Source organism: Paroedura picta, chromosome 9 (assembly GCF_049243985.1).
Source record: "Paroedura picta isolate Pp20150507F chromosome 9, Ppicta_v3.0, whole genome shotgun sequence".
Lineage (NCBI taxonomy): Eukaryota > Metazoa > Chordata > Lepidosauria > Squamata > Gekkonidae > Paroedura > Paroedura picta.
The window spans coordinates 84,790,269-84,803,318 of record NC_135377.1 but is presented as its reverse complement, the minus strand read 5'-3'; positions in this window follow the sequence as shown (position 1 = coordinate 84,803,318).

Here is a 13,050-nt window from a genome sequence, read left to right as displayed (position 1 = left end):
AAATTCTGTGGTATTACCATGAAGGAGTAGATCTGTGATTTTTGTGGTACATACTGTGTTTATCAATAGAAGAAGTGATTCTATGGTGAGTTTGGGGTAAATGTAAAAGTAAAGATATCCCCTGTGCAAGCACCGAGTCATGTCTGACCCTTGGGGTGACGCCCTCTAGCGTTTTCATGGCAGACTCAATACGGGGAGGTTTGCCAGTGCCTTCCCCAGTCATTACCGTTTACCCTCCAGCAAGCTGGGTACTCATATCACTGACCTCGGAAGGATGGAAGGCTGAGTCAACCTTGAGCCAGCTGCTGGGACTGAACTCCCAGCCTCATGGGCAGACAGCTTCAGACAGCATTTCTGCTGCCTTACCACCCTGCACCACAAGAGGCTCTGAGTTTGGGGTGGCCCAATGCAAAAAAATCATCAGGATCCATGAGGATCCATGTATTTTAACCAACTTTTTGTTCCACTGTGATACCACAATGCTGTGCATGCATGATTTTTGCGGTGCTGACTATAGTCTAATGCAGTCTACAGAATAAAGGTGGTTTTATTTCATTTCAATGTAAAAAAAAACATCATATGAATGCATGAGGATCCATTTGAAATCGTCTAGATCCAGATTTTACCCACACCCTCCCAAAAGCACTCTGTAGAAAAGTAAAGTTGAAATCAGGATTTATTCGTGATCCTTCACCCCACTTCCAGAAAGAAAATTAGGCAAGTTAACCCAGAAAATGTTTCCAGGAAATCGCCCCCCACCCTGTTCCCAGAAAGAACAATGTATGTCTTTTCAAAGACAAAAAATAAAAGACGTCTGCCTTCACTCAGGGAGGCACCACTTGATGGGCAATCAGTCTCTTGGGAGGGGGGGGAAGAGTTGAAGGTAATGCTGAAGGTGCTCCTTCTCCCTAAACCCTCCATCTATCCCATACAATTCTCTCCCTTCAGATAGCTAAGTGTGTCTCCCTCTCTCTTTCACCCACTGCCACCACCACCAAAAGCAAAAGAATGCAATGAGCTCTCACATGGCCCCAGGGAGTAAATATGCCAAGGTTTTCCCATCAAAACCAAAAGGAGCACTACTCTTGGCTTACAAGGATGCCAATCAAACTAAATGGTAATCATTGGAGTAGCCACGGAAACCTAAAGACAACCCTCCCAAGCCCTGTCTACGCCAGAAGAGAGATTTTTGTGTGCTTCGCATGTTCACATGTGCGCGACAAAGAAAGATACTCTGGCCCCCAAAAAGCCCACAAAAATGCACGCAGGGGTAAGACCCATATATGGTTGTGTGCTAGGGTTTTGGAAGATCCATGCAACGGTCACCTCTAGACTGGATGTTTGTAACTCACTCTATGTAGGGCTGCCCCTGCTCCAATCTGGAAATTACAGCTGGTCCAAAATGCTGCTGCATGAGTCCTCACTAGGTCATCACGGAAGACACAGATAAGACCAATACTGCCACAACTGCATTGACTTCTAGTCAAGTTCTGGATTCAGTTCAGAGTTTGGGTGTTAGCCTTTAAGGCCATACACAGACCGGGAACTACGTATATAAGGGACTGCTTGTCTGAATATGTCCCCCGGAGCATGCTGTGGTCAGCTATGATTAACTGAATGGTGGTCTGCAGCCCCAAAGAAGTGTGATGGGTCTTGACCAGGGTCGGGACTTTTTAAGCTCCGGCCCCTGCCTTTTGGAATGAGCTCCCATAGAGTAACAGGGCCCTGATAGAGCTAGCACAGTTCTGCAGGACTTGCAAGACAGAGTTCTTCTGACAAGCTTATGGTTGAGAGACTGGTATGCATGGAAGAACTAGAACAGGGGTAGTCAAACTGCGGCCCTCCAGATGTCCATGGACTACAATTCCCATGAGCCCCTGCTGGCGTTCATTGACAGGGGCTCAGGGAATTGTAGTCCATGGACATCTGGAGGGCCTCAGTTTGACTACCCCTGAACAAGAACATCATATGGATCTCCCCTATCAGCTTGGGGTTCTCCTCCTCCATCCTCGCCCCTTCTACAGACCTGGCTTGCTATCTTGCTGTTAGTCTTTAATACGTACAAATTTTTGAGTTTTTCTATAGTTTTATGGTTTTATTCCTCACACTGTTGTAATCTGCCATGAGATGACTGGGTCAAGAAGGATAGGCTATAAATACAAATAAATATATGTATCCCCAACCTTTATTGTATTCTTTACAACTCAAGGTATGTTGTACCATGATTTTACCATTGCCTGCCTCCACCTCATGACCCAAACCTTGTGTAGCTTCCAAGATCTGATGTGATTGAGCTAGTTTGGGCTACCGAGGATTTGCGTTTTTAAAGTTTCTGCACTGAAATTTGTCTCCTACAGAATTGCCCCCTCATTTGCCCTACAGCCAGAATTCCCAGAAAACCAGTTTTCATTTTTTTTTAAATGGAGTCTAAGGGGTACACAGTGGTGTTTTTCCCCTGATGAAGGCAAATATTTGCATGTCGGAATAAACCATCCCTTATTGTTGTTTTGCCCCAAAGACAACAGCTTTTTTGGTGGACTCAGTTTGCACATTGAGCCTGGGAGTAGCCAAACATAAGAGGCAAAAAAGGACATGTGTATACGAACCCCGCCCACCAATTTCCTTTTTAGGCTTCAGTAAAATAAGATTGCATTTCATATCCCCGTCTTGTAAACAACGGTCAGAATGGTCCCAGCTGGGTCCCAGGAGTTACCCCACTGGTAAAATGCTCATCTTTTGAACAACTGTTCAGAGTTCTTGGTCAGGAGCATTACAAAATAAGGTACATGCGTTTTTGGTGTGTTTTTTACTTAGAAGCCATAAGCAGGAGAAGCCCTGTGCAGACTAAACAATGAGAAACGTGATGGAAAACATAAATAATCTCTCTCGGTGAGCTCAATAGAAATAATTTCAAAGTGGGGGTCTTTTAAGAAGATATTATTTAATCTTCTGCGTATTTCACGGCGGCATGGACATTCAATCCATTTAGGGCAATCTTCTGCATCTTGCACAGTCGCGTGGACAATCAATCAGCACACAACAGCTCACAGGCAGTGTCAGCGGACAAGCTTGTTTCAATTTGAAACCTTCAGTTTGAATTACTATAACACAAACAAATATGCTCATCAATAAATGCATAGAGCTTTACCCAATATCCTCGAATGTTGTTGCAGATACAAATCCACATAAAGGTGCCTTCCTAGCTAGAACTAACAAAAGAAGGCCTGTTAGAACTAACAATAGGCCTGCTGGAGTCAAAGACAGTTACGGTAGCTCCAAGCCTACATTGAACGTCTTACGGGTTTCATCTCAGAGGGTTCCATGAACTACTGAGCTGTTCGAGTCTATATCTTCCTCTACTGGGCTGAAAGAAATATGCTCACCAGGGCCTAGTCTGCACACAATAGATAATGCACTTTCAATGCACTTTAGATTTTCCTGTTCTGCACGGGTAAATCCAGCTGCCAAAGCACATTGAAAGTGCATTATCCTATGTGTGCAGACTAGGCCTTGGATAACAAAACAAATAACAAGAAAAATCCTTCTCTGAATTCAAACCTTTTAGAGACATGGTCTGTAACCTCTGAACAGTTGGTAACAATCCCATTTGTATCAGTTACTTAAAGCCAAACATTCAAGGCCGTGCATTTGAAAGCCATCCTTGAAAATCTCGATGCGTTCTTTGATGCGGCCTGACTTCTTGGAATGGATCGGGTATTTTATTTACTTATCGGCCTTGTCATCTACCTGCTCTCTGAGCCAGCTTTGGGGAGGTTCAGAAGAGGAGAAACCCCTCCGTACATGGGGCTGCAAAGAGCCTCTTGTGGTGCAGAGTGGTAAGGCAGCTGTCTGAAAACTTTGCCCATGAGGCTGGGAGTTCAATCCCAGCAGCTGGCTCAAGGTTGACTCAGCCTTCCATCCTTCCGAGGTCGGTAAAATGAGTGCCCAGCTTGCTGGGGGGTAAGCGGTAACGACTGGGGAAGGCACTGGCAAACCACCCCGTATTGAGTCTGCCATGAAAACGCTAGAGGACGTCACCCCAAGGGTCAGACATGACTCGGTGCTTGCACAGGGGATACCTTTACCTTTACATGGGGCTGCAGGATAATAAACCATTTAAAACACTTAAAAATAGTTTCCTATTTTTAAATAGGAAAAAATTAATTGCATAAAATGCTCTGATTATGACACTAAGCCGGCCTCATCTGAGCTTCAGACTTCACATCTGGGCTCCCAGTTTTGGTGGTGGGGAGAAGGAGAGGAGAGGATGAGTACCGATGTATTTTAAGAGTAACAATGAAATACTTCCAACTAATAGTCCAATCTCTTGCTTCGGTTCAAATGGAACGTAGATGGTCTAATCCATTACTGAAAATACACAGTCAGTTACAAAGGATGCTTTTCTCTGTATGGCTTTGTTTGAGTCTGCCCCTACACAGTCACACTTTAAAGAAATGTTGCCACTTCATTGCAAAAGCGATTGCCTCCATACAGAAAATGTCACTTATTTTTTTGCCACTGAAGGGAGAGGGGGGGGACCCCCAAAACTGCACAAACCAACCAGACTTTCAGTGTTGCAGTGTTCACCAAGAGCCCCCCCCCCCTAAGTAGATACTCTGATGTAGTTGTTTCTTTTGCAGGGGGAAATAGAAGAAAAAGTGGGGGGGAAACTTTGCTTTTATTTCTGTCCAGACATAGAAAAAACCCATTAGTGATAACTGAGTTGTTAGGATCTAAACCAGAGCTCAACTGCTGTAGAAATTACTAGGGAAACTACAAATGTGTACTCTCCAGCTTGGGGCTTAGATGTGTTAGTGGCAAAGGGCATGGACCTTTCCCCATGACCCTCTTGTCTGTTCTTCTATCAGCACCACTTTTCCTTCTGCCACTTGAAACATAGACTGCAAGGCAGAAGATGGGGATAGTTAAACCAGATTCCTGGCTGCATTCCCTGCCTGCAGCCAGGATTGGTGCGGAAACAATGCTGTCAAAACCCATGCTCTCGAGGTATGTATGAAGCTGCCTTTCTGCGGAGACAGACCATTGGTCTATGAAGATCAGAAGTGTCTACGCTGACCATTAGTGAACCACCAGGGTCTCAGGCATTTCCTACTACCTGTTCCTTTAGAAATGAAGGTGTCAGGGATTGAAGAAGAGTTAGTTTTCATGCCCCGCTTTTCACTACTCCAAATGGGCTTACAATGGCCTACCTTTTCTCTTCCCACAACAGACACCCTGGGTGGTGGGTGGGGCTGAAAGTTCTTCTAGAACTGTGACTGACCTGGCTGCATGCAGAGGTGGAGTGGGGAATCAAGCACAGTTTTTCAGATTAGAGGTTACTGCTTTTAGCCACTATACCACGCTGGACTGTCTGCATTTCAAGTAGATGATTGACCACTCAGCCACAAATCTTGGAGGAGCATCAGATACAGCATTGTGATAAAACCAATAAAACACATCATACAGTAAAATATAATAAAACTACTGAAGCTAACAATAAACAGCCTACACTGAGTGGTTACTTATTGATACCTCATAAGAGGGAAGATGTAGGAGGAGTTCCTGAATTTGTAAAGGTAAAGGTATCCCCTGTGCAAGCACTGGGTCATGTCCGACCCTTGGAGTGACACCCTCCAGCATTTTCATAGCAGACTCAATACATGGTTGTTTGCCATTCCCTTTCCCAGTCATTATTGTTTACCCCCCAGCAAGCTGGATACTCATTTTACCGACCTCGGAAGGATGGAAGGCTGAGTCAACCTTGAGCCGGCTGCTGGGATTGAACTCCCAGCCTCATGGGCAGAGCTTTCAGACTACATGTCTGCTGCCTTACCACTCTGCACAACAAGAGACTCTTGTGAACTGGTAGGGGAGGCCAAATTATGTTCTGATTTTCTGGGTGTACTGGCCTCAACCATATGCCTGTCAGAACAGCTCTGCCTTGCAGGCCCTGTGGAACTTGGCTAGCACCTTCAGAGCTCATTCCGCCAGAGTCAAGAAGGCCCTGACCCCGGTCAAGGCCAGTCACACTTCTTTGGGGCTCAGGACAACCAGTAAGTTAGATGTAGCTGACCACAGAATTCTCCAGGGGACATACTCAGACAGGCAGTCCCTTAGATACACAGGTCCCAGACAGTGAATGGCTATAAAAGTTGGAGGCTGGCTTCCCTAGGGAGACTAGGGTTGCCAGATACCCCAGCTACCAGCAAGTGATGGGGGTAGGTATGCGCAGGGCCCATAACCCGAGAGCCAGCTTAAGGATTCATGGAGAACTGGTGCTGTTTCTTGTGCCAGGGCAGAGCCCCCTACTCAGAGATAGTTGGAATTTTGGAAGCAACTCTTAGCTTCACTTTGCTGAAAGCATTTCTCGAACCTTGGTGGGATGCACTAGCACAATGCCTCAATATCTAAGGGGACCTTCACACTTATGTGGCTTGTTGCCCACATGCATGCTCAATAAGTGATGTGCATGCTCAGTTACTAGCAGAATATGCATACTGCCCTTTTTTGTTATTGTGGTCCACAAGCTGCATATGCATGAAGCCCCCCTAACAATCACTGTGTGGAGGCCCCCTAACTGTACAGTACTGCAAGGCCCCTGGAACTGCATGGCCTGTAGTATGTGCTACATGGACTACTAAATTGCTTTCGGGAAAGGTTGCCAGGTCCATGTTGGGAAACTTCTATGGATGGGAGGATTTAGCCTGGAGAGGACAGGGACCACAGTGCCATAGAGTCTACCCTCCACAGCAGCCTTTTTCCTCCAGGGGATCAGATCTCTGTAGCCTAAAGATTAGCTATAATTCTGGAGGATCCCTAGATCCCACATGGAGGCATCACTGGGAGAGATGGAATTGTACAGATTTTGCCTTCGTACTATCAATTTTGTTCATACTGGAAGTTGTGGAAGGAATCAGCTCATACTATGCCTCTTTCCACCCCCCACCCCCTATCTGCTGGATGTGAACCACAGCTACCTAAACTTATAATATGTAGTTATTGTTATTTTTGATTATATGATCAATTGATGATGTGACCATTAGTTGCCCAAGGGCAAAATCAGCTGTTGAGGTAGAACATCTCACCGTCCCTATTAAGGTCACCCTTGGTTTTGAGGTGTGGCTTTCAAAGGCTTGGAAGTCACGGCCACTTGTAGCACGGTGTAGATGAGCAACCCATGTAGAATTAAGTGCTACAGATGGCCAAGAGTTGCCAACCTACAGGTGCAGCCTGTAGATCTCCTGAGATTATGATTGATCTCCATGCAACAGAATTCACTTCTGGAGGAAACTGGTGCTTTAAAACATAGACATCATGGCATCCTACCTTGGTGATGTCCCTCTTCTTCCTAACCCTACTGTACCCCAGGCTCCCCCTCAAAAAATCTCCAGGTATTTCTAACCAAGAGCTGGCAACATTAGGTAGACTGACCTAGGCCCATTTGTTTGAAAGTGCAAATAGGTCCTGCCAATGTACATAGGTAGGATTGTCTCCATGCATTTGGGAATCCTGTGGCTTAATGGCAGAGTATCTGCTTGGCATGCAGAAGGTCCCAGGTTCAAACCCTGGCTTCACCAGATAAAAGGATCTGGCTGTAGGTATTGGCAAAGACCTCAGTCTGAGACCCTGGAGAGCCACTGCCAGTCTGAGTAGACATACTGATTTATTTAGTTTGTTATTTATCTTATTTAATTGATGTGGAACATCTATTGGTGCGGCCCCTATAACGGAAATTATGACAGACATTATGTCCGTTGTCCCACCTTAGGGAGCGCATCAGTAATTGGCCCGCAGCCATGGCAGCGGCACCAGAGACGCAAGGGCCACTTGTTGCTCTGGTGCCACCACCACTGCTGCCAGTCTTCTGAGGCCACTCCCACCTTCCAAGGAGCAGGTGTGGTCTTGGAATACCCTCACCAATGGCTGCAGCACCAAAGCAACAAGTGGGCCTCAATGCTGGGGCTTGCTGCTCTGGCACCTCCTCCATCAGTCTCCTGAGGTCACTCCTGCCCTCTGAAGAGCAGGAGCAGCCTCAGGATTCTGGCGGAGGTGGCAATATGGCACCCATGAGCCACAAAGTTAAGGAGGGGAAGGGAGTGGGGAGTGGGGGGAGGGAGTGGGGAGTGGGGAGAGGGAGGGAGTGTAGGTCTTTGAGAGGGGGGCAGGGGACAAGGATTCTCACCCCTTATGTAGATGTTCCACATAAAGGGTGAGAATCCATTCAGTAGATTTTTAATATTTATATACCACCCTCCCTTGCAGCTCAGGGTGGTTTACACTTGAACCAAGGCCTTTGATGGACCAAGGCAGCTTCATATGTTCTTGTGTGTTCATTTGCCTTAATGACAGTAATAATCATAACTTTATTTTTATAGTCCACCCTTTCTAGTTGGCTCAGGGTGGGTCACTACAGATCGAATCTCTGGGACATACTTCAAACCATGCATAGGATCTATTCATGTTTTCAAACAAATGCACACATGTCTGGATGAGACATGCTGCCACTTTTCAGCTCTTCTCTATGCTCATTCAAGTTACCCAGCTTAAGGTCTAAAAAGATTGTGTGTGTTTCCCTGGGCACCATGCAGAATGTTTGTGGTCCTGTGATAGAAAAGAGTGAAATGCCCGGTATTTTGATCTGCCTGACGGAACAAGTTTGACAGAAGGCGATGTCGGTCCAAAGACTGCAAATCATTATGGATTGGAGGCATCCATCATGTTATCTTTTGTCAACATGTCCTTCAGAACCATTTCTCCACATAAATTTTCTCACAAGAAATGAGTTAGACCCCGGGGGGTTAAACAGACAACAGGTAATATTAGTCCAGCTCCTACTTTACATAGTATCTTGATGAAGCTCACAGCAGAGGGGGGAAAAAACGTTCCTTCAAAGATGGTAAGAAATGATGTTTAGAAAAAATTGCAAGCAAGGTGAATAGTAAATTAGGTTTATTTTTTGTTTTTTTTTTAAATAGAAAGAACATGTCTGAGTATCTACGGGAAAATATTTGTTTCTATTCATTAGACCCAAGAGGATTTTTGCTAAAATTTCTCTAACTTTTCTTCCTGCGTCTTTTGCTGGGAAACAAGTCTTCTGTAAGTAAATCTATGACCTTGCAATTTCTGCTCTCTGACAAAGACCCAGAGGTAACAATTTTATTTGCCAGAGTTTTAACTAAGATGCTTTTATAATATGCTGCCTACCTTGTATTTTATCTTTTATAGTTTATTTAATCATTTTAAGATCTGTTTGGTTATGCAACCCCATGGCCTATTTTATTATTTTGTTGAACCCTATTTTTACATATCTTATACATATCTTATGCCAATAAAAGGTGACTGACTGACTGACTGTGTCTTTTATTTCATTTTCCTGACATAGCATTTTTTTTTTTTACACATGCATTTTGAATGGCAGGGCCACTGGTAGAGATACACAGAACGTTCCGGAGAAATTTGACTGAAGTGATTCTTTTTCTTCCCACAGAATTTCTGAATTGTTTTGTATGTGGAGGGATTAAGGCAGCCTTTCTCAAACTTTTTACCACTGAGAAACCCCTTAAACATTCTTCAGACGTTGAGAAACCCCAGAAATCATGTCAGCTGTTTTCACATCTTCCTGCCATTTACAAAAAGCTTACTTTTCAAAAACGTGTGATCGGGTTACAATGCCGATTCCAGCTATAACTCAATAATCACAGCTGTGACTTACTGATGCTGAAGGCTGACACAACAGAGGAGCTGGACAGCAGGAAGGGATGGATGTCATGGGCGTGGTGTGATGATGCAGCATGTGGGACAAGGGAGGGAGAGGTACGGGCCATAAAAGGCTTCATGTGCACAGGCCTGGTCTCTTTCGCCAGGATCACCACCCGTGAACACCTCCCCTCCCACCCACCCTTTGCTATTCTAGTTGTAGTTATGTTACTGTTTGGGCCTATGTTTGGGTGTTGAATTTATCACAGCTTGTGGTTTCGCATGGGATGGAGCCTGTTTGGGAGGGAAGTCCGGTCTCCATAAGAGGAAGGCGGTTGTGAGTGGGTACCAACCTGGCTGGGAAGGCAGGGGGCTCACAGTGCCAAGTGGACTGGGGAGAACCAAAAGGATGTATACACCCCCATTGGTGCCCCAGGTGGACACTTTCTTTGAGTGGGATCCCAGTTGCAAGGGGACCCGTGTTCCTGGCCGGGAACCGGGGGGGGGGGGAATTCCCCAGGACACCACAGGGGCCTTGATATCGTGGTTGGCTGGCCACTGGTCCAGGCTACCTTTCCCATGCTGGGCCAAACTCCTCTGGAAGCTTGCAATAAATCTCTGGCCATGTTTAAGCCAAAAGGTTTGTGTGCGTCCTTTTAAAGCCCCAAATGCCCTCCTACTAGTCAACCTACATTTTTAAAAAATCACATACTTAAGGGGGAATTGAGGTGGAGATTGAGAACACAGAATATTGGAATTAGGTGCACGTATCATTTTCCAAAACAGAAATTTGTGGGAAAGGGGAAGGGAGCAAAGCATGATGGGAGGCTGCTTCTGACTCAGATAGAGAAAACATATAGGGTGAATTTCAGACTGGGAAACAAGGGGTAGAAAGCCCAAAAGCAGAAAGCCTGGAGGTGACTTGCAGCATCCAAAGGAAATCCAGGCTAAAACAAGGTCTGTCTCCTAAAATAGAAATGGTCCCACACACTCCCACCAGGTGACGTAACCAGGCCATTCCCACAACACACAAAATAATAGCACAGAAATATTATCAGATGATTTGTGAGCAGAACCATCTCTGAACTCTGGGCTGGTTACCAGTTTGCTCTTCTTCACCAAAGGGAGCCTGCAGTGGGAGACAGCAGAAACAGGTCAGGGACCGCCTATGCTGCTCCATCACTTCCACCTCCCCCAATGACAGAAAAAGGACCAGAGCCATTCTCCACAATTGAGTTAAACTGAGACTACTTACTTCTCAGACACCAGGGTGTAAACTGCACGGAGCTTTTATTCCAACCCCAGATCGATTCAGTCCCTGCCCTCTACACAGAATGCGATTTCCGTTTGGATTTGGGGCGATTTAAATTTTCCTTCTGCAGCAAGAAGGATTGATCCGGAGTGACCCTACCTTTATTGTGCGATATCTCAGACTGCTTTTAATCCTCAATATCCATTTGGGAAAGAAAGCCTCCTCTGCCTTTTTCAATCCTCTCCCCCACTCCTCCAAAAAAAGAAAGAGGCTCCCTGCCTGGCTCCTCTCCCCCCACCCTTCAAGAAAAGAAAGAAAGAGGCTTGCCTCCCCCCCCCCTTCTGAGCCTCCCTAACCACATGCAGAAGACTTTCCTGTTTCAATGGGGAGGGAGGGGGAGAGGAAGACCCAAGTTCAAAGCGATCTGGATTCAACAGGATTGACAATGAAATAAAGAAAGTAAGTGCAGACTCTGCCCAGGTTTGGAGGTGATGTCACTGACGTGTGTCTCTGCACAAACAGACAGACAGACAGAGAACAAAATTAACTAAGTCCCACCCTATTAATGAAACCCTTCCAGAGCCATGGCAAAAACCTGTCTGAGAAAGCACAAATTAAGGGTTGGTGAAACTAGGGACATCAATCAGTGAGTTTAGTGGGACTGAATATCTAAGTCAACTGAACACCAGCACCATCATCTTCTGAGGCTGGGAAACTGAGCTTTGTACTGGAATGCATGTTAGATAGGGCTGACAGGTTCCCCCTGGCCACCAGTGAGGAATGTGTGTAGAGTGGCCAGATTCAGATTGGGAAACTCCTGGAGATTTGGGAATGGAACCTGGGGCAGATGGGGCCTCATTTGGGTACAATGCTGCAGAGTCCACTCTCTCAAGCCTCCAGTTTCTCCAGAGGAACTGATCTCTGTAGCCTGGAGATGCCAGGTCCCACCTGGAGCCTGTTACCCCCAGTGTTAGAGGTTAAATTAAAATCATATGAAATGTTGAAAGAGAACAGCAAAGTAGCTGTTCCACATATTCATCCAGTGTTGTGAATGTGTCCATCTGCTGTTCCAGGTCTCTTTTAATTACTCCGTTCCACAGTCGGGCAGGCATCTGCCATTAACCACTAATGTGGACATTTTGATTCCCTCTACTAATGTTTTGAACTGCAGTAGAACCAAAGGACGGGAAATCTGATCACCCTATAAACAGACTGCATATTTTTCGGCTATTTTCATGCCGTCGTTTACTAATTTACTGCTAATCTGCTTAGCCCTTCTACACAGAGTCTGGTGGTTTCCATTCCATTGTCTGAAGCCATGTGCACGCACACAAACGCTCCCACTTTAATGTTGTCGGTCTTAAAGGTGCCATTGGACTCCAACTTTGTTCTGCTACGGCATACCAACATGGCATCCCGCTCCCCAAATCGATAATCACCCTTTGTTAATGGAGCCACTTTTGAGCAAGCTGGTATTGTGTCCATCACTGCATCATTCTGTGCAAATCACTGAGCAGCAGAGAGTCAAGCAACAGGGATGTCTTGGTCTCAGATTTTCCAACCACTTACAGCAGGGGTAGTCAAACTGCGGCCCTCCAGATGTCCATGGACTACAATTCCCAGAAGCCCCTGCCAGCATTCGCTGGCAGGGGCTTCTGGGAATTGTAGTCCATGGACATCTGGAGGGCCGCAGTTTGACTGCCCCTGACTTACAGGATGGCCTTTCTCTGTTCTCATTCCTTGGTGTGTGGTATCGCTCGGTGTGTGAAGATTCACGTCAGTGATGTCACCTCCAAACCTGAAGGGCTAATGCTTGATTAGATTGCCTGGCGACAGTGCTCTTTCAAAGCCTTTTAATTGTCTCGGTGCTCAAAAGAACAGGCACCTCTGGAGGACGGATTGTTTGTCAAATGCTCAGAAGGCAGAGGGGAAGGCGGAGGCTTGGAAGAGAAAAGCCAGCAGTTTGGGCTGTCTTTGTCTCCTTCGTCCCAACATCACACGGATACAACTTTGCAAAGGAGTGGGAGATAAAAAGATTTATCGGGAAGGCTCACTCCGCCAGAGCAGGCAAACACCACCTGAATCAAGAACGGAGATAAACA